This window comes from Prionailurus viverrinus, chromosome F2 (genome assembly GCF_022837055.1).
Source record: "Prionailurus viverrinus isolate Anna chromosome F2, UM_Priviv_1.0, whole genome shotgun sequence".
In the NCBI taxonomy this organism is placed as follows: domain Eukaryota; kingdom Metazoa; phylum Chordata; class Mammalia; order Carnivora; family Felidae; genus Prionailurus; species Prionailurus viverrinus.
Genome location: NC_062578.1, coordinates 15,787,841 through 15,807,424, shown reverse-complemented (window position 1 = coordinate 15,807,424; position 19,584 = coordinate 15,787,841).

The following is a 19,584-nucleotide window of genomic DNA, read 5'->3' as shown; positions in this document are numbered from 1 at the left end:
TTGCTACTTACAGGCCATGTGATCTTCTGTAATTTACTTAGCCTGCTTAAGCTTCAGCTTATTTATATATAAATTTGGGATAATTTTAATCTGTCAATCACATGGGATTAGTGAGCATTCAAATAAAATAACACGTGTAAAGTGCTTAGCACAGTACCTGCCTGCACCTAGTAAAGTCTAAATGCAGGCTTAGCTATTAAACTGTGTAGTTGTTATGTGTATATTTTCACATCACATGTTTAACACATTATACATGTATAATTAATTACTTTAGAAGACCTGAATAAAAGATACAGCAGGCAAATCAGTGATGTGTGAATAGAGAGGGGGCAAGTATATGTTAACAGGGTTATTTGTTGAAGAGTGGTCAATGTAACCATACTGACCTAAGCTTTAGGACAACATCGTCTAACACATAGATGGGTACAAAGCTTTCTGTAGAAAAGATTATTCCCGTGGAGCCAGCATGTCACAGTGGTCATTTCTGTTGATCTGGTCGTCGTTTTTCATGCATTTTGCAGAGCATCAACATTGGCTAAAGAAAACTGAGCCATATCAGAAATATCAGAAATTTTCAGTTTGGCACTTTCCTACAAACAATATTTAGAGGGAATTCATTGTTTCACGAAATGAGGCAGACATCACTTGCATTCACAAATAGCTATTCCCAAGGGAAGGTTCATTTGCATCACTGGATCCACCTTGACCCCTCCTTCCACTTCCCCCCACAGCCAAGATCTGGGCCAGTGTGGAAGTGGTCTAACTGGCTCACCTCTGTATGTGACCACATCAGCTTGTTTTTACCAAGATTAAAATTGGATTCAATAAGATGTGGTTATGTCAATATTTTCTTTTTTTCTATCCTTTTCTTTCTTTCTTTCCTTCAAAAACTTAGAAGCAACACTTTGAAACATTTAAAGCATAATCACTCTGTTTTCTACTACATACATGGTGAATGCAATCTGTCCCTGAACATCTAGAATCTGGAGACCTTTGCTATCCGTTTTCTAGGGCTCCTGCTCTGTTCTCTCCCGTTTCCTGGCTAGCAACAGGGAACAATAGAAAAACTCAAACTAGTTCAAATTAATTAACAGGTTTTGGGGAAAAGGAGAAAACATACTTAAAACGAAGTAAGTTGTTGTTCTATGATCTTTTGGAGTCCTAAGAACAGCATTTGGTTTAAACAGCATTTGTTTTTTTAAAAAAATCACCACACACACAAAAAAATGAAGAAAGTGCACCTTCAGAACCTTCCCTAGCCAATTCTCTGGCCAAGTAACTTCTCTGGGGCTCTAGGTTTCCTTCCCAGTTAATAGTAGTATTGCCAGTTCTATGATATAAGAAGTGTTAGCTATACTGCAACATTTATCATCTTATAAGCTAATAAAGAATCAGACATCCAGAATGCAGGTTTGGATTCATTTCCTACTTATCTATTATTTTTACCATGAAAGGATTGGAAAATTATTTAATGTAAGGGATTACTATCCCACAAGACTATTGGAATAATGGATTTGCGTGTGGGTGGTAGTTGGGCACGATTTTACATTACATATTATTCTGACAATTCAACTTTGAAATAATCCATTACTAGTAAGAAGCTGTCAAGCACACAAAGGGTTTGAAACTCTAAACAATATGCAGGAACAGTTATTAAGGGCTGAATTCGATGAACAAAGTGAGATCTGTATTTTGGCTATTTTACATTATCTCACATTTGTTTTTTGTTTTATGTTTCTTAAATTTGACTATAATTGCAAAAAAAAATTACTGATCCAGACTCTATTTTGCAGATGACTAGACAGTTTCAAGATACAACTTAAATTTTATTTATTCTGATTGCTATGTTGGAACAAAATGATAGTCAATAAGTATTTTACTGGAAGGCTATAATTTCTATAATTCTTTGGAGACTTCATTATCTGAAGATATGCTATGTGGTCAGGAGATATAGGGAGGTATTTATAGAAACCTTAGATATAGAATCAATTATTAAAATTTTATAAAAGTAAAACTCCAATGTTGGGCTTAAGAATATGAACAGTTGGTTTTATATTTTCAGTTGATGACTGGGTTTTACATCGGACTGTTGAGTAACAGAATAATGAAATTTGTGGGTTTCCTGAGGAAATTATTTACTTTTTTTTTATCTTGTCAAAGGAAAGGTAGCCTTCTTGTCTGTTTTGCAAATAATGAGAAAAGTGTGAAGACACACAAACACAGGAGAAGAAGCCACTGGGTCTAGATTCAATAGGTCAGACTCAATTTTTAGAAAGGATTTCTCAGTTAGGCTTTCTCTGCCTAACAGACTCAGAGCCTTAGGCAAGGGACTGCAGGTATCCTGGCCTCCAAAGACTTTTCTTATGTCGGTTGTGGCTAGATGTGACAACTCAAGGTGCACAACTGAAATTTGTAAAGGCTGCCAGAAAAGCCACAACAACAATAGCATGCCCCTACTTAAAATATTTAGGTCTATAGCATATTCAGCTCCTCTGAATAAGGTTTCACTGTTTCTACAGTTTCTTCCAGTGGCCAATGCAGGTGGGGACTGTTGAGTCATTTGTACCTCAGCCACAGTGTGGCGGAGAAGAAATGCCCCTTTGTGCAATAAAAGGCGTTTTCTACAGCAGAGCATCCTTTTGTGAGCACATCATCCAGATGGCCATTTCCGTCTGTCTCCAGGGGTGAACCAAGCAATAGAGCAGCATAAAGAGGATTAAAAACACTATTTTCTCCAACCTCCATTCTCCCCAGTGTCACTCCATTTCCTCTTTCAACACATTAAGCACTATTAGCAACTAACTTGTTTCATAAGATTTTACTTTATTCAAAATGTTTCTTAGGATTGGAGGAATGGATGTCCGAAGTCTGTAAGGCATTTGGCTTTCCTTTTTCAGACATAATTAACTTCGTATACAGGAGGATGGTACAAAGAAGAAAAGTTTGAATAATACATGATGAGTCATTTCTAGTGAGTTAAGTCTAGCCCAAATGTTTCTAGGTGTACAAATCTTCAATCTTATTGCTATGTGGTTAGCTCCTGCTTGTTCCTGGTTAACTTTATTAGAATGAGGAACATGCACCAGAAAGAATGCAATGCATTAAGATAAATATTAAAACAAAGTAGATAATGGCCTTAATAAATTCATAGCTTATATAGTATGTCACAAATTTTATGTCCTTAATAGATTTCCTTTGTCTTACAAACAATAATTAAGCAATATTATAAATATAAGTAAGGAAATATAAGAATGAAGCATCTTACTGATACATATTATTCCTATTTTAATTATTCAACTTATTTTATTATTTAAAAAAATTTTTTTAACATTTTATTTTTACTTTTTTAAATTTACATTCAAATTAGTTAGCATATAGTGCAACAATGATTTCAGGAGTAGATTCCTTAGTGCCCCTTACCCATTTAGCCCATCCCCCTCCCACAACCCCTCCAGTAACCCTCAGTTTCTTCTCCATATTTAAAAGTCTCTTCTGTTTTGTCCCCCTCCCTGTTTTTATATTATTTTTGTTTCCCTTCCCTAATGTTCATCTGTTTTGTCTCTTAAAGTCCTCATATGAATGAAGTCATATGATTTTTGTCTTTCTCTGACTGACTAATTTCACTTAGCATAATACCCCCCAGTTCCATCCACTGGAACTGGTAGTTGCAAATGGCAAGATTTCATTCTTTTTGATTGCCGAGTACCATTTTATTTATTTTTGTGAGACAGAGAGAGAGAAAAGGCACGAGCAGGGGAGGGGCAGAGAAAGAAGGGGACACAGAATCTGAAGCAGGCTCCAGGCTTTGAACTGTCAGCACAGAGACCGACACGGGGCTTGAACGCATGAACTGTGAGATCATGACCTGAGCCAAAGTCAGATGCTTAACTGACTGAGCCGCCCAGGCAACCCTCAACTTATTTTAGATGATTAGACTAAAAAGTTCATATCTGACCTATACATACCATGAATCTTACTTTATTATGAAAGGACTATATTACTTTTCTGATTCAGACAATTTAAGAATATAGAATATCAAATTAACCACTTGAATAACACAATGAATTTTGGAATCATATAAAATAACTTAAAGAATCAAAAGGCTAAATTTACATATGAACATTCTTTCCACCAATCCCCAGTTTATAACATCAGAAATATAGTTTTCTTTCTTCCTCTGCTCCTTATCACAAGAAGAGGATACGAGGGTGGAGTGGGGACCGAAGAAGATAGAGATGAGAACTAATTTTGGTAAAGGACAGTGACCAAGAGCAAGAATTGTAAGTTCGAGACTGGGCTCTAAATTCTAAATTGGACTGTCCAGTCTTGTGTGAGCCATTGTCTTCTTTGTCTATTGAGATAGCAGCCTTGTCTATTGAGTAGCGCAGGCTTGGAGAAATACATATACCTAGGTTGAAGTCCTCATTTCCGCTCTTACTAGCCACATGACCTTGAGACATCCTCACCTTTTAAATGTGGATGTCAATAGCTATGCTCCAAAGTGGTTGGGAGAATCCAATGAGATTATATTGGTAAAACATCTAACACAGTGCTTGTTACATAGCACATACCCAGTAAGTACAGCTCTTCATTATTTTCAAAGGAAGTGGTTAGATCAGTTCCCTATGAGTGGTAGTATTCTGTGATCCAGGAGCTGGCTGCTGGCATCCAAATTTTGGCTCGGGTAATCTGCTGACACCCTGCCCCCACCACATATGTGGTAGCCATGCACTGGTAAGAGTTCCCAGTCACACACAGCAGGTCACGTTCCAGACAAAGACATTGGCTCAGCTTAGTTTAGTGCCTAGTATGGAAGCAGGACACCCCGGAACTGTGTAATCACAGTGTTACACAGAACTGTGTAAACGTGCCTCAGCCACGTTTTAATCCTCCACCATGACTGACTAACCTATTTTTTTTCCCCAAAGCTGCTATAAAATCAGAGAAGGAAACTAGCCCCGAATCATAGCCCTGTGGTTCTCTGTCATATACGCTCTCTTGGTTTCCATCCAACCTTATTTTAAATATCCCTAGGGATGCGTTTTCATCACTTTTCTTGCAATATTTTTCTTAAATAATAATTTTTACTGTCAGAAAGTTTTCTCTCCTATTCAGGGTAAAATTTTCTTTCCTTCCTTACACTTCTAGCTATCCTGTCCTAAACCTGATTAAATAATTCTTACTGCTGGTTCAGTATTTCTCCTGTCAGATTTTTGTAGTCAATTATTGGTCCCCCCTCAGCCATTACTTAGCAACACCAGACATAATCTTTATCTTTAATCATTTCTCATAACTCACTCCTCCATCACCACCATCATTATTCTCTCCTCTGAATTAATCCATCTGTTCTTCTGAAGGTAACCTCAGTGTCTTAGGAGCATGTTCCCTTGAAGTGAAACACATACCTATATTTATTTCAAATTTTACTGAAATAACATAACAGTACAGACACTTTTGAAAACAAAGAAAAATTGACATGTTATTCTAACATGATGGTTATTGTTACCTTTGTCTTTTCCATTTTTATTTTTTTTTTCAAAGGTAAAGGTGTGGAAAAAATGTTTACTCATATAATGTAGGTGGGATTTAAAACAGATGCAATTATTTAGAAATTAATTTGTGATATATATTGAAGCTTTTACCTTATGTTCTTTGATGGAGCACTTCTGCTCATAGAAAGGAGAAAAGACCTTTACATATGATTTGAAGTAAGTTACTGCGAGAGTGCATCTTCTGGAATCTAACTTGTTATATTTAGGCAAGATTCAGGTAAAATCTAACAAAGCAACGTTATCTTTCCTAGGACTCTGTGGAACAGAAATGCCTGTAGATTTTGTTGTTACCGTTGTGAAGAAATGGACATTTGTGATAGACATTAGCCATGAGGAGAGTCTAATCCTGGCCCTCCAAAAATTAGGTTTGAAAAAACAGAGAGGTATTTTCATACTATGAGAAAAGTAAAGAGGCATGCAAATCCTCTGTCTCCTCTTGAGGAGAGGGGCTGGAGCAAGCTGTCAAGCACTCTATAGATGGTGCTCCTGCCTAGAAGAAACTCTATAGGAGAAGGCAGTCTGGGAAGTCCATCCTTTTGGGAGGGGGTCACCGTTAAATCCTAATAATGTGCTATCACATCTAATCATTGCCAGTTACAAATTTCTTGGAGAGAACCTCCCATCCCTCCTACTACCAACTTTATTAGAGAATTCTGCTGCCTTGGCTGTCTGAGAAAAGTTTTCCACAGAAAAAATAAGAAACTATCCCTATAGCCCAGCAATACAGTGGACTTGGGTATTGCCAGTGTCAATATAAATCCTGGAAGAAAATCGGTGTGTCTTCTCTTCAAGAGGGAAGGAACCAGCAAAACAGATTAGAAGGGATTGTGAATACTTTTCTCAGGCCAGGTGAACCAGAGAGAAATGTGTTTTTAATCTTACTGCTTTCTAGATCTGTGTGTGTGTGTGTGTGTGTGTGTGTGTGTGTGTTTGAGGGGGGGTGACCAAGTAGCTGATTTAAAAAGCACAATTAGTTGTGTGGGGGCACATGGGCATTGATTCACTTTCTCAATAATGCATTCATTCAACAATCACTTGTTGAGTGTCTATTATATGCCTTGTATTTTCCTAGGTGCTGGTGATGCAGCAAAAACAAAATATATTCATGTCCTCCATTATGGAGCTTACTTTCTAATAGTAATTGGAGGTAGATACAAACACAGGGCTGCATTGCTTTCCCAACTGAGTTGTGAGGGATAGATATGCAAGAAAACGAGTGACAGTAAAACTGGGCACAGTGTAAGGAAGGCTGGAAAATAGCCGGACTGGAAGACATCTATATGGAAAAATGTCATGGGAGTTTGGGCTTTGACTGAGGTCATGTGCTGGATGGGGTGTGATGTAATCTCTTCTTATACACTGCCAAATCTTCTTTTAGTCCAGAGAAATAACAATTAAAAAATTTTTAATGTTTATTTATTTTTGAGGATGAGAGACAGAGTGCGAGAGGGGAGGGCCAGAGAGAGAGGGAGACAGAATCTGAAGCAGGCTCTAGGCTCTGAGCTGTCAGCAAAGAGCTGGACTTGGGGGCTCGAACTCTTAAACCGTGAGATCACGACCTGAGCCAAAGTCGTTTGCTCAACTGACTGTGGCACCCAGGTGCCCCCAGAGAAATAAAAATTAAATGTTTCCTGAGATAACATTTCTGTGGACTGTAGAGACAGGACCAAGGTCTGCACTGTAATGGCCTTGAGAGTGGGAGGGTGAGTAAGCAGCCGCGAAGGGAAGTACACATCTAGGTAACATCCACCTCCATGCTGCGTGTGCCTATAGTGAGCTTAGAAAAAGTTGTTAACATGTTATCTCTTCATCTCTGGGCATTTGGGGACGTTTTTCCCTGTTTTACCTTCCAGCATTAATTTTTTTAAAAAAGAGTAATAGTATCTTAAAATTGCGTTTACAATTTTGGTATCACTTTAAGATTTCTATGGTTCCAATTTTTACCCCCTCATTGAACATTTTGTTTTGTAACTCGTTCTAATTTCAGAATAGGGGAAGGGAAGGAAAACTAAGATAAAAACAGAGAGGGAGGCAAACCATAAGAGACTCTTAAATACAGAGAACAAACTGAGGGTTGCCGGAGGGGAGGGAGGTGGGGGGATGGGCTAAATGGGCAATGGGCAGTAAGGAGGGCATTGTTGGGATGAGCACTGGGTGCTATGTGGACGTGGGAAATCACTAGATTCTACTCCTGAAACCATTATTACACTGTATGTTAACTAACGTGGATTTAAATAAAATTAAAAGCAATAAAAAAGAACAACGCAGTTTGTCTGCATGTCACTTTATTCTGTTTCGTCCTTTACTCCCAGAGGGTTTTCCTAATTTAATTTTTATGTGAAAGTTCAAAACTCTGGTGATTGCTCCATAGTATTCAGTTCGGGGGTCCCCAACTTAAAATGAATTTTTTTCATCCAGAAAAATATAAAAATGATTATGGGATAAGGAAGTAAGAACTCTACTGAAAGAGTCTAAGGGGTGCGATCATATTCGTAAAATACACACGAAAGATTTGTTTAATCCACTGTGCTTCACATTTTGGTCTCCATTTCTCAAGAAATGTATCTGCATTTGGAACACTTTTCCTAAGAATCCTGGTTAGAACTATTCTCAGACCTCTCTTTTAGAAACTGTTATTACTCTGTCCTTATTTATGTTAACACTAGAACATATGTGTCCAATATTATATTTGTCTTGGGTACGGAGTTTGCAGTTTACATGAACAAATGAATAAATAATGGCTCAAATGTTTTTATATTGAGAAAAGGCTGATAACCAGATGTTTTTAGTTTGTACTCATAAATAAATAAGAGCAAATTACTCTACACTGCAGCCTAAAATATTTTGGTTTTATACAGTGTGGAATTACTAATAGATATGTTTGTTCAGTATTAGAATGGGGTCATCATGTTTCTGGAAGAAATCTGTGTGAGCCATTCAGGGTGTTTCTCCAAAGCTGCAAATGGCCTCTTCTATGTGGCAGAAAACTGGTCTTTCCCTGCTGCTCTGACTCAAGTGTTTGTCTTACAGATAAAATTGTTAGGCTTCTATCCTTTATTCTATTTCTTTTTCTACTTTTTTATGCTCTTTCCTCATATCAATTTTTAATGTCCATGAGAAGGATATATTTTTGTGCACATAAAGATTATTTAGAATTATTTATTTTATCTAGAATGATTGTATCTTATAGTATTTTTTTATTGGATAGAGATTGTGTGCAAGTGAGGGCAGCAGGGCAGAGGAAGAGAGAATCTTAAGCGGGCTCCATGCTTAGCACGGAGCCTGACGTGGAGGCTTGATTCCTAGACCATGAGATCATGACTTGAGCTGAAATCAAGAGCCTGATGCTCAACTCAGGCTCTGAATTACTATTCAGTGTTTATTAACTTAACATTTGGATTTTCATAATAAACAGAGAGCAGTCACCCATACTTTTTATCTGATTAAAAATCAATGGACAACAAGGACCCAAGCAATGGAGGGACCTGAAGTTTATAGTTTATAAGCTTCGTGGTTCACCCAAATGAGGTGCCACTCATGAAGGCTGCAGGTGAATGATTCTGATATAAGTCCTTGTTTGCCAGGAAGTCCCAGATTGTATTTTTATTCTTGTTCAAATTTTAGTAATTCCCTTGTCATTCTGTCCTACTTTACATGACAAATTTATATGGTCACTCTATTTATGTTGACCACACAAACCGAGCCCAGCTGAGACGTTTTGGGTTCTAACTTGAGCTTCTTTCTGCATTGCCTTTCTGTCCCAGTCTTAAAGTGAGGCAATCACATTGACCTACTTGTAGTGGATTGTAAGGCAACTTCCTGTTGTATGTTTTCCTATCATCTTAAAAGTCATTATTTTTGTATTACATAAATTAAGACAAAAAATTGAAAAGGGGCACCTGGGTGGCTCAGTCAGGTGAGGGTCCAACTCTTGATTTCAGCTCAGGCCATATCCCAGGTTCATGGAATCAAGCCCCATGTCAGGGTCTGCACTGACTATGGAGCCTGCTTGGGACTCTCTCCCTTTCCCTCTGCCTCTCTCCCTGGCTCACACTTTCTCTCTCTAAAAAAAAAAATTCAGTGAACAATGAACTAAAGTTTGAGATTAAACTCCCATAAACAGAGTCTAATTTATAACTTAGTTACTTAAATTTCCTGAAACATTTAAACTATATACCTTTTACTTCAAGATTACATATTTAAAACCAATTATTCAAGTACCTACTTTAAAATAGAAGTGAAAGGTAAATCTGTCAGAATTTCAGTATGCAGAATATTTAACAATTTTGAATGTATTAATGCTGAATTTAAAACAGAATTGTCATATATATGTTGGTTTAATTTCATCAACTATTTTCTTCTAAATCTTTTTAAGTTTGGAAATATGTACTAAGGCAATAGTTTTATCTTTTCAAAAAAGGTAAAGTATCCCCAAACTGGGAGAGGTACCATCCCAGAAGAAATTTTGCACCTGAAAAATGAGTAGAGGTTTTTCTGGATTTCAGTTACCTATGTTGGGTAGCAAACTACCCTTCAACTTACTGATATGAAACAGCCATTTTACTACACTCCCTGATTCTGTTGGTCAGGGGATGGCTTATTTCTGCTCCATAGAATCACAAGGTCTGAGACCTCAGTTCTGAGGACAGGAATGGCTGGAGGCAGGAATCACCTGGAGGAATGTTCAATCTCATGTTTGAGTCTGGTCTAGGGTCACTCACAGACAGGGTTCAGCTGCGATGGTTGATCAGAGTACCTACACATGGCCCCTTCATGTGGCTTGGGCTTCTTTAAAGCATGGCATAGCAGCCCAGTTCTGGGCAGAAACATCCTGAGGGGGAGTAAGCACCCCAAAGGAGTCAGGTGGGAACTGTGTGGTTATTTACAATCTAACCTCAAACATCACATAACATCAGTTTGTGGTATTCCATTGGTCGAAGCAGTCACATCCCTGCCTAGGTTCAAGGGAAAGAGTGATAGACACCCATCTCTTAATGATAGGAATGTAAAAGAATTTGTAGCTATTAAAAAAATTCCCCATTCTGCCAGATCTTTTTGATGGAAAAATGAGAACTTAGACTGCGGATATCCAGAACAACCATTCTCCCACCCAAATGGGAATACTGGGACCATTTTATAGTTGCTTTGAAAATAGAAACCTCCAAGTCTGTAACCCTTAGAAGGAGATTTCACAATCCTCAGAGTTCAAGATAATCTTTTAAGTGTTTTTCTATCATTTCTCAAACCTGATTCGAGCAGATGCAATTCAGTAACGTCTACCCTGATTGTTTACCCACCCAAATGTACTGCATGAATCTATTGTCTCTCTTGATATTGGTCATAGCATTAAGGCTATTCTAATGATAGCATTTTTTTTCTGAGAAAGAAGTTGCTAGAACTTCTACCTTCTTTGGTTTCTCCTTTCCCCGTTTATTTCCTTTCTTTCATTATCTTAGACACATAATCATCGACAGTACCATCATCAACATCCCCCAGCCTACTTTTAAAAGTTCAAAGCACCTCTTATGTTCCTTTCTCTTCTCCTTACATCTTTCTATTTTTGCTTGTCTTGTTCTTATTGTAAAACAATGATTCTGTATCATATATCCTTCACCACCATTAAAATATGTGCCACTGAAAGGCTGTGCCAATTTTTAGCAGTGTGTTCTCCCCAAGATTTCTCTCATTTATTAGAGTGAAATCAGGGAGGCATTTGGGAAGCAAATGGCAGGACTGAAGACCCCCCAGGAGCTTTCCTGCCCTGTGAGTCAAGAGTCGTAGGGAGGTTGTGTAATAGTCAAAAAAGTAATAGCCTACCCTTTCACAGAGATGTTTATTAAGGAGTAAATTATCCTTATCCCCAAGTCATTTCATTATAGTTCTTAAGAGCATCGTTTTCAGAGAAACAAAGTGAAATTGCAGTTAACTAAATGCTAGCATCTGTTTAATTGTTTCAAATCTACAAAATCCGGTGATTCGTAAAAATTCTCTGCCATGATGTACTGTTTATAAATCCCTGCAGCTGTAATCATAATTTATTAATTAATTCCCTCATTTATTTGTGTTTTTTGGTAAACATTTATTAAATAGTCATTAATTCACCAAGCACTGTACCTAGGTAGTGGGTTACAAAGAAAAAATAATTGAAGGGACTTTTGTTAAACTATTTTACTTAAATATAAAATAAAGCTATTTAAATAAAGTACCTTTGAGGTTGCCCTTAATACATGTTGGGCCTTAGGCTTAGTGCTTTGATACTGAGAATACAATAGGTGTATCAGTCAGAGTTTAACCAGAGAAACAGACCTGTAGGAGATATACATTAAGAGATTTATTGTGAAATGTTAGCTCACATAATGTGGGGTCTGGCTAAACAAGTCTAAAATCCAGAGAGCAGGCTGTCAGAAAGGCAGGATGGAATCCTTAGGCATGGGCTATAGTTGCTGTTATAGGCAGAATTTCTTCTTCTTCAGGGAAACCTCAACTCTGCTCTTAAGACCTTTCAATTGAGTGAGTCAGGCCTATACAGATTCTCTAGGGTAGCTTTCCTTATTAAAGTCAACTGATTATGGACTTAAAAAAATTTTTTTTAATGTTTATTTGTGTGAGAGAGACAGACAGACACACAGAGTGTGAGCAGGAGAGGGGCAGAGAGAGAGGGAGACACAGAATCTGAAGCAGGCTCCAGGCTCTGAGCTGTCAGCACAGAGCCCAATGCGGGGCTCAAACTCATGAACTGTGAGATCATGACCTGAGCCGAAGTCAGACCCTTAAACGACCGAGCCACCCAGGTGCCCCTGATTATGGACTTTAGTTGCATCTATAAAATACTTTCATAGCAACACCCAGATTGGTATTTGATTGGATAACTTGAGGAGTGTAACCGAGCCAAGTTGATATTTAAAGCATTTTATCCCTTGTCAACATGCTGTCCATTCACATCTCTTTAAGCCATACTTAATCTACAAATAAAGACAATAAAAAGTCATACTTCTGCCTAACATAATACAACTATCACCTGTCAAACCAAAAATGTGGTTACCCTTTACTCTGAAGAGGATGTAAAGTATTTTACTCTTCTTTGATATCCCGTAACTTAAACACTGTGATATAAAGTTAACTGTTATTAATACAGCTTATGTTAGATGATAAGGGTATAAGAGAGGGAAGAAAACAAAAATATTTAGTATATATACATATATATGCACAAATATATTTATAATAAGTAAGGAAGAGATATTTATAACTATTATAGTTCTTATTTCTGCAACTGAACATACAGTTGTAGCTGGAATTTACAACTACCTTCTATCACCCATTCCCTTTGCCCTTAGGAAATACCTCAGCTGGCCATGGCTTTTTGCCTGGTGAGGTGACTCAGACCTTCATTCTTGTATCCTCTGAGTCATTATTAGTTCTGCCTGAATTGTTGTCGTTTTCCACCCTAAGGTGTAGTTTTCCACACCCTAAGGGATCTCCTATATTCTTAGACATAATCTTCCCTACCTCTGTTGTGTAGTAGCAACCCAATGTGTCTCCTTGGTAAGGAGGATTGTCATTCAAACCAGTACAGTAACCTCCTTCTTGACCCATTCATTCAAAGGCATGAATAGCCCAAAGTAGCCAGGTGGCAGTCTCAGTTCCCAGTTTAGTAGAATCATTGTTGCATCTCCCAGTGGAAGCACTCTTCCCTGGGGAAATAAGGCCTCTAGATAACCAGAGTCTGAAGTTGTAGTGACAGGAAGCACAAATTTTGCTAGTGGATCAATGGGATGGATAGGAAGAAACTCCCATTTCCACCCCTTGATTCCTAGACTGATGAATCCTGGCTATGGGAGATAGAGCACTATGTATTGGATACAGATTTAGAGCATATGCAGCCTCCTGGAGAACCTTGCTCTGGAACTGCGACATTTTTCTACTTTGTTGGCTCTGAAACTGGGTTTGTAAACTGTTTTAAGTCTGAGAATTGACTGAGGGGCCATGACTCTGTTTTGGTGATTCAAGTTAGACTTTTGTGCATTAAACCCAGAACTCTTCTGTTTATATAGATCAAGTTAGAAATTAGTAGGCTGTCGACTCTATATTTTTTAGGGAACACCTTGATCAACTAGTCAACACTGTAAGTCTCTGCAAGTCAGACTATTCTGCCAACCTTGTCTGTCATGATTAAGGGCCACAACATGGCCCCTGCCATCCTGGGACCTCAATTATCTCCACTGCATTTAGGGTTCTCATTTAGAGTAGAAAGCCCCACTGTAATTTCTGTCCTACAGAAGAGAGTGACCATGGAACTCTTCAAGAATTCTTGGGTTCCCCCCTCTGAGAAAGGTTCCCCCCCTTTCTCAGTCATGATGAAAGTATGTCTCTGGATGCTCCCATGGTGGGTGTGCATGTCTTACAGGATAAATCTGCTCTAAGAGCTCTTCCACATGCTAGCTCTTTAAAAATCTTATATCATTATTTACTTCACTTTTTTCAAAAGGCACAAGAGCCAAGAGAAGTTATTGTAATTTTCACTGGAAAATTTTGGAAATGGGATTATTTGATCTCTGGTAGGTTAAATAAAATTGTGGAATGACTTGACCTTCTACTTTATTAAAGTGACAGAGTTGAACATTCCATCTTGTTAACAATTCAGGAGAAGAAGAAGAAAAAAAAAACCAAGTAGTTGGGGAAAAGGAGGATATTTTTATTTATTTTTTCCTTTTCCTTAATCACATGCTTTAGTTTTCTACTTATATTTTTTTCTATAGAAGCAATTTTCTGGACAGTGAACTACTTCATTTAAGAATTATGATTAGGTTCATGACTGTCACTGACTTCAGATAATCTGATCTCTTACTTTTAAAGGTAGCTAGGTTTGTTTTATACTTCAGTGGTAGGAGCTCATCATGTCCTTTTGGCATGTCCATCAAAAGGATATAGGGGATTTTTTAGATTTAAATTGAATGCTGGGAAAAAAGTTTAAATTGATACAGACAAAAAGCTACCCATTAATAGCTTTTCACTGTAAAATTGGGCTTATTTTATTTATTTGGATTCATAACTATATTTACTCAGAGCTATACAACAAAAAGTTGCAATTTAATTTCAAATAATTTCTTTAAACTTTCTCACAAAATTTATTCTTAAAATCAGAAATTGTATCCCAAGCTCTAAATATATACATTTGTAGAACTCTTTTCTTGCTCATGAGACTGGAATGTGCATTACACTTAATAAAATGTTTTATCTTCCTATGTGGCTAACAAATAAAGACCACCTGCTTCCAATGTATTTGCTTTCAGGCTATACCAACACTGCATCTGAGACAAATTATAGTATTTTCCCACTTAAATAACGAAATGATACAATAAGTGGCATTTCATCACTTTTTTATGTTATTGAAATGATACTGAAATACTAGCAGATGTAAATTCATAAGTGCTGAAATAATTATATATTACTTATTATATTATTCTGCTTATTAGCAAGTGGCCCCATGGAAACATGACCCTAAGTGCTAAGACTATTCCCTAAAATCGGTCTTGCCCTAGATAATAACCCAGTGGCTTTTCACTACTTTTAAAAGTGTTCCATGGTTGTGATCTCTCTTCTTTCATTCGTGATTTTATCTATTTGGGTTCTCTCTTCTTTTTGAGAAGTCTGGCTAGGGGTATTCCTTTCAAAAAATCAGCTCTTAGATTCATTGATCTGTTCTACTTTTTTTTTAAATTTATATTATTTATTTCTGCTCTAACCTTAATTATTTCTCTTCTTATACTGGCTTTGGGGTTTCTTTGTTGCTCTGCTTCTAGTTCTTCTAGGTGTAAGGTTAGGTTTTGTATTTGAGGTTTTTCTTGTTTCTTGAAATAGGCCTGGATTGCAATGTATTTTCCTCTTAGGACTGCCTTTGCTGCATCCCAAAGGGTTTGGACAATCATGTTTTCATTTTAATTTGCTTCCATATATTTTTAAATTTCTTTTTTAATTGCCTTGTTGACTCATTCATTCTTTAGTAGGGTATTCTTTAACCTCCATGCATTTGGAGGCTTTCCAAATTTTTCCTTGTGGTTGATTTCAAGTTTCATGGCATTGTGATCCAGAGGCATCACAATCCTGGACTTTAGCATGTACTGCAAAACTGTAACCATCAAGACAATATGGTATTGGCACAAAAACAGACACCTAGACCATTGGAATAGAATAGAGAACTCAGAACTATACGCACAAATGCATGGCCAAGTAATCTTTGACAAAGCAGGAAATAGTATCCAATGGAAAAAAGACACTCTCTTTAGCAAATGGTGCTGGGAGACCTGGATAGCAACATGCAGAAGAATGAAACTAAGCCACTTTCTTATACTATACACAAAAATAAACTCAAAGTGGATGAAAGACCTAAATGTGAGACAGGAAACCAACAAAACCCCAGAGAATAAAACAGTCAACAACCTCTTTATCCTCAGCCACAGCAGCTTCTTGCTAGATATGTCTCCAGAGGCAAGAGAACTATTGGGACCTCATCAAGATAAAAAGCTTCTGCACTGCAAAGGAAACAATCAACAAAATTAAAAGGCAACTGATGGAATGGGAGGAGATATTTGCAAATGACATATCAGATAAAGGGTTAGTATCCAAAATCTATAAAGAACTTACCAAACTCAACACCTGAAAAACAAATAATACAGTGAAAAAATGGGCAGAAGATATGAATGGACACTTTTCCAAAGAAGACATCCAGATGGCCAACAGACACATGAAAAGATACTCATCATCAGGGAAACAGAAATCAGAACCACATTGAGATATCACCTCACACCAGTCAGAATGGCTCCAATTAACAACTCAGGAAACAACAGATGTTGGTGACGATGTAGAGAAGTGGGAAGCCTCTTGCACTGCTGGTGGGAATGCAAAGTGGTGCAGCCACTCTGGAACACAGTGTGGAGATTCTTCAAAAAATTAAAAATAGAACTACCCCATGACTCAACAATTCTACTAGGAATTTATCCAAAGGATACAGGAGTACTGATTCATAGGGGCACATGCACCCCACTGTTTATAGCAGTGCTTTCAACAATAGCCAAATTTACCTATATTATCATATTATATATATTTACATATACTTTTATTTGAGAGACAAAGACAGAGAACAAGTGGGGGAGGGGCAGAGAGAGAATGAGACACAGAATCTGAAGCAGGCTCCAGGCTCTGAGCTGTCAGCACAGAGCCTAATGTGGGCTTGAACTCACAAACCGTGAGATTATGACCTGAAGTTGGATGCTTAACCTACTGAGCCACCTAGGCACCCCTATATGTATGTATATTTTTAAAATAAAAATCTATATATTTATATGTTTCTTCATTGTGCATTACATTGAAAGTATGGTTAGTGGTTGTGCACAAAAATTTCTACAGCCAGATTGCCTAGGTTTGAATCTCACAGCCACCACCTACTAACTGTGTGACAAAGCATTTTACTTACTGTCACTGTGCCTCTATTTTCTCATATGGAAAATTATATAATAGTACCTATACCAAAGAGTGGCTTATAGTTCAAATGAGTAAAATATGTAAAAACCTTGGAAAAAGTGACTAGCACATAATAAGCTCTGTCTAGTATTACATGTTTTTATTTTTGTCTATTTTAGATTACAAAATAAAATTCATTATTTCTTGAATATGAACTAAATATAAGGTGCTTTAATATGCTGCTTTCTAATCACACAGGGTAGAATTCATTATTTCATTTTTCTTGGGGGTTTAGAGTGATCTAGTCACCTTCCAAAATACAGAGCAAGTTACATGACAGAGCCAGGAATCATGCTCAGTATAATCTTCCCTCAAAACAAGGATTTAAAAGTTCCCCAAAACTTAGGAAAAAAAGCTGATTGCTCTGTGGCCATGCTAATAAGTAGCCATGGGAATGTATTTTAAGTCTATTCAATTAATCAGTGATAACTCAATTCAGTGAACATGCTTTTGCAAGTCAATTCAGTATCAATCTCTTGCTTCTGTGATTTAGTTAGAGATAGTCTTAGCCTACAAAACAAACCACTGAGTGCTAATCAGTCAACCACTGCCATGCATGAGTAACCACACTTCTACTGATAATTCCAACCCACTTATGCCTCTGAAAGTCCACCAGTCCCTAAATTCTGTGCTTCTCCAAAACCCAAGTAAGATTAGCATTCTGCTCAGAGAGAATGTGCAGACCAACATTGTTCTTCCTTACTACAGTAAGCAATAAATTCAGCTTTGTTTATTTTAGGAGTTAAATGATGGTCTCATTCTTTAACAATTCAGAAAGTGCCACTGACATAATTTTGAAGAGCCCTGCATGGCAGCATTCTATGCAAACCTTACTGGGGCCCTTGTGCCCAAACTCCACTCATCCTTCATAGCTGCTGCCAGGGATGTGAATCCACCAATGATCTGAATTCTGACTAGTTTCACTGAGCTCTTCCTGATGAATTAGTTGTGTTATCCTAGGACTTGTAGCCAGATAGATCTTTGGATATGGCCATTAGACTTAGTTCTTTGTGTTAGGTAATTGGGTCTCAGTTTTTTCTTTGTTCAGTAATTCTTTGGTTTGAAGAGCACCATTGGGAACAAGATAACTAGACTTTTTATTGTGGAGTTATACCGTTTCAAAAATCTATTTTCCATTTCCCTGCTGTTCTTCTATTGCTTCTTTGCTTTTGCATATATATATATATATATATATGCAAAGTTTTTTTCAAAGGGTTTTTTTTCTTTTAATTTTTTTAATGTTTATTTATTTTTGAGAGAGACAGAGTGTGAGCTGGGGGAGGGGCAGAGAGAAGGAGACACAGAATCGAAAGCAGGCTACAGTCTCTGAGCTGTCAGCACAGAGCCGGACAGCAGGGCTCGAACTCACCAGCCGTGAGATCATGACCTGAGCTGAAGTCAGATGCTTAACCTACTGAGCCACCCAGGGGCCCCTCAAGGGGTTTGTTTTTTTGTGCAATGTCTTGTTTTCATATGTGTAAGAGAGTGGATTGAGACATCTGTCTGATAAATCTCCAATCCAATCCAAGTAGATCCTGTGTTTAGAGGTTCACTAAACTGGCAACACATTTGCAGAAAAGAGTGTCCAAGCTATGCAGCTCTTCTACAAACCTGTAATGCATGTACTCCTTGTCTTGTGAATTTTTGAAAGATGGTAATTTTCTTTAATTTGTAATCCTTTATTAATCCTATAGCCCCTTCCTCACCTCTGCTTGGTCTGTGGACCTGAATTATCATGAATAAGCACATATTGTTGACCAGCTATCATGGCTCCTCTTTCTAGTTGGTCCTATTTATGCTAGTTGGATCTATTTATGCTAAAGTCTCAAACTTCTCCTAGAAGAACTTCTACTTTCCACATACAGGGGTATTATAAACCCAACTGCTGCACTTAATTTTTTAATATAAAAGAAGTGACTTCAAATAGCAATGTCAAAATAACATTTGACATTCAAATGTCAAAAATCAGTAAATTAATGTTTAAGAGAATTTCTGAATACTAAGTAGTCAATAGTTAGCTTTTCAATAGATACAGTAAACCTTCTAAACAAAATCCTGACTCCAGTATTTTCTCAAACACTTTGAAACCTTCTTGCATCCTTGTATCCCTCTCTTTTTCTATCAGCTCTACCTAATGTTCTATTTGAGATATATTTTCTTCAGGGTTTCCTAAGGAAAGAATACTCACATTGTGAAATTGATTGACAAAATGAATGTAGATCTATAGAAGCTGAATTAAAACCTTTTCTAGAGTTAATAGCTATAATTAAGGTGTTCCCTAAACCTCAAAAGCATAGGCAAAGTTTCCTATAGAATTCAGGACTTTGCTAGCTACTTGTTTTTCTGAACTGAAGATCTATACTAACTAATCAGTTAATTTTTAACTCCTCGGTTGGTAAAATATTTAAGAGAAACAGAGTAGAAAAGAGAAGACTTAAAGAATACCAGTGTGTAAAATTTTAAAAATAAAAGTAGGAAATTCCCTAAGTCTTTCTTTTAATAAAAGATCAAACTA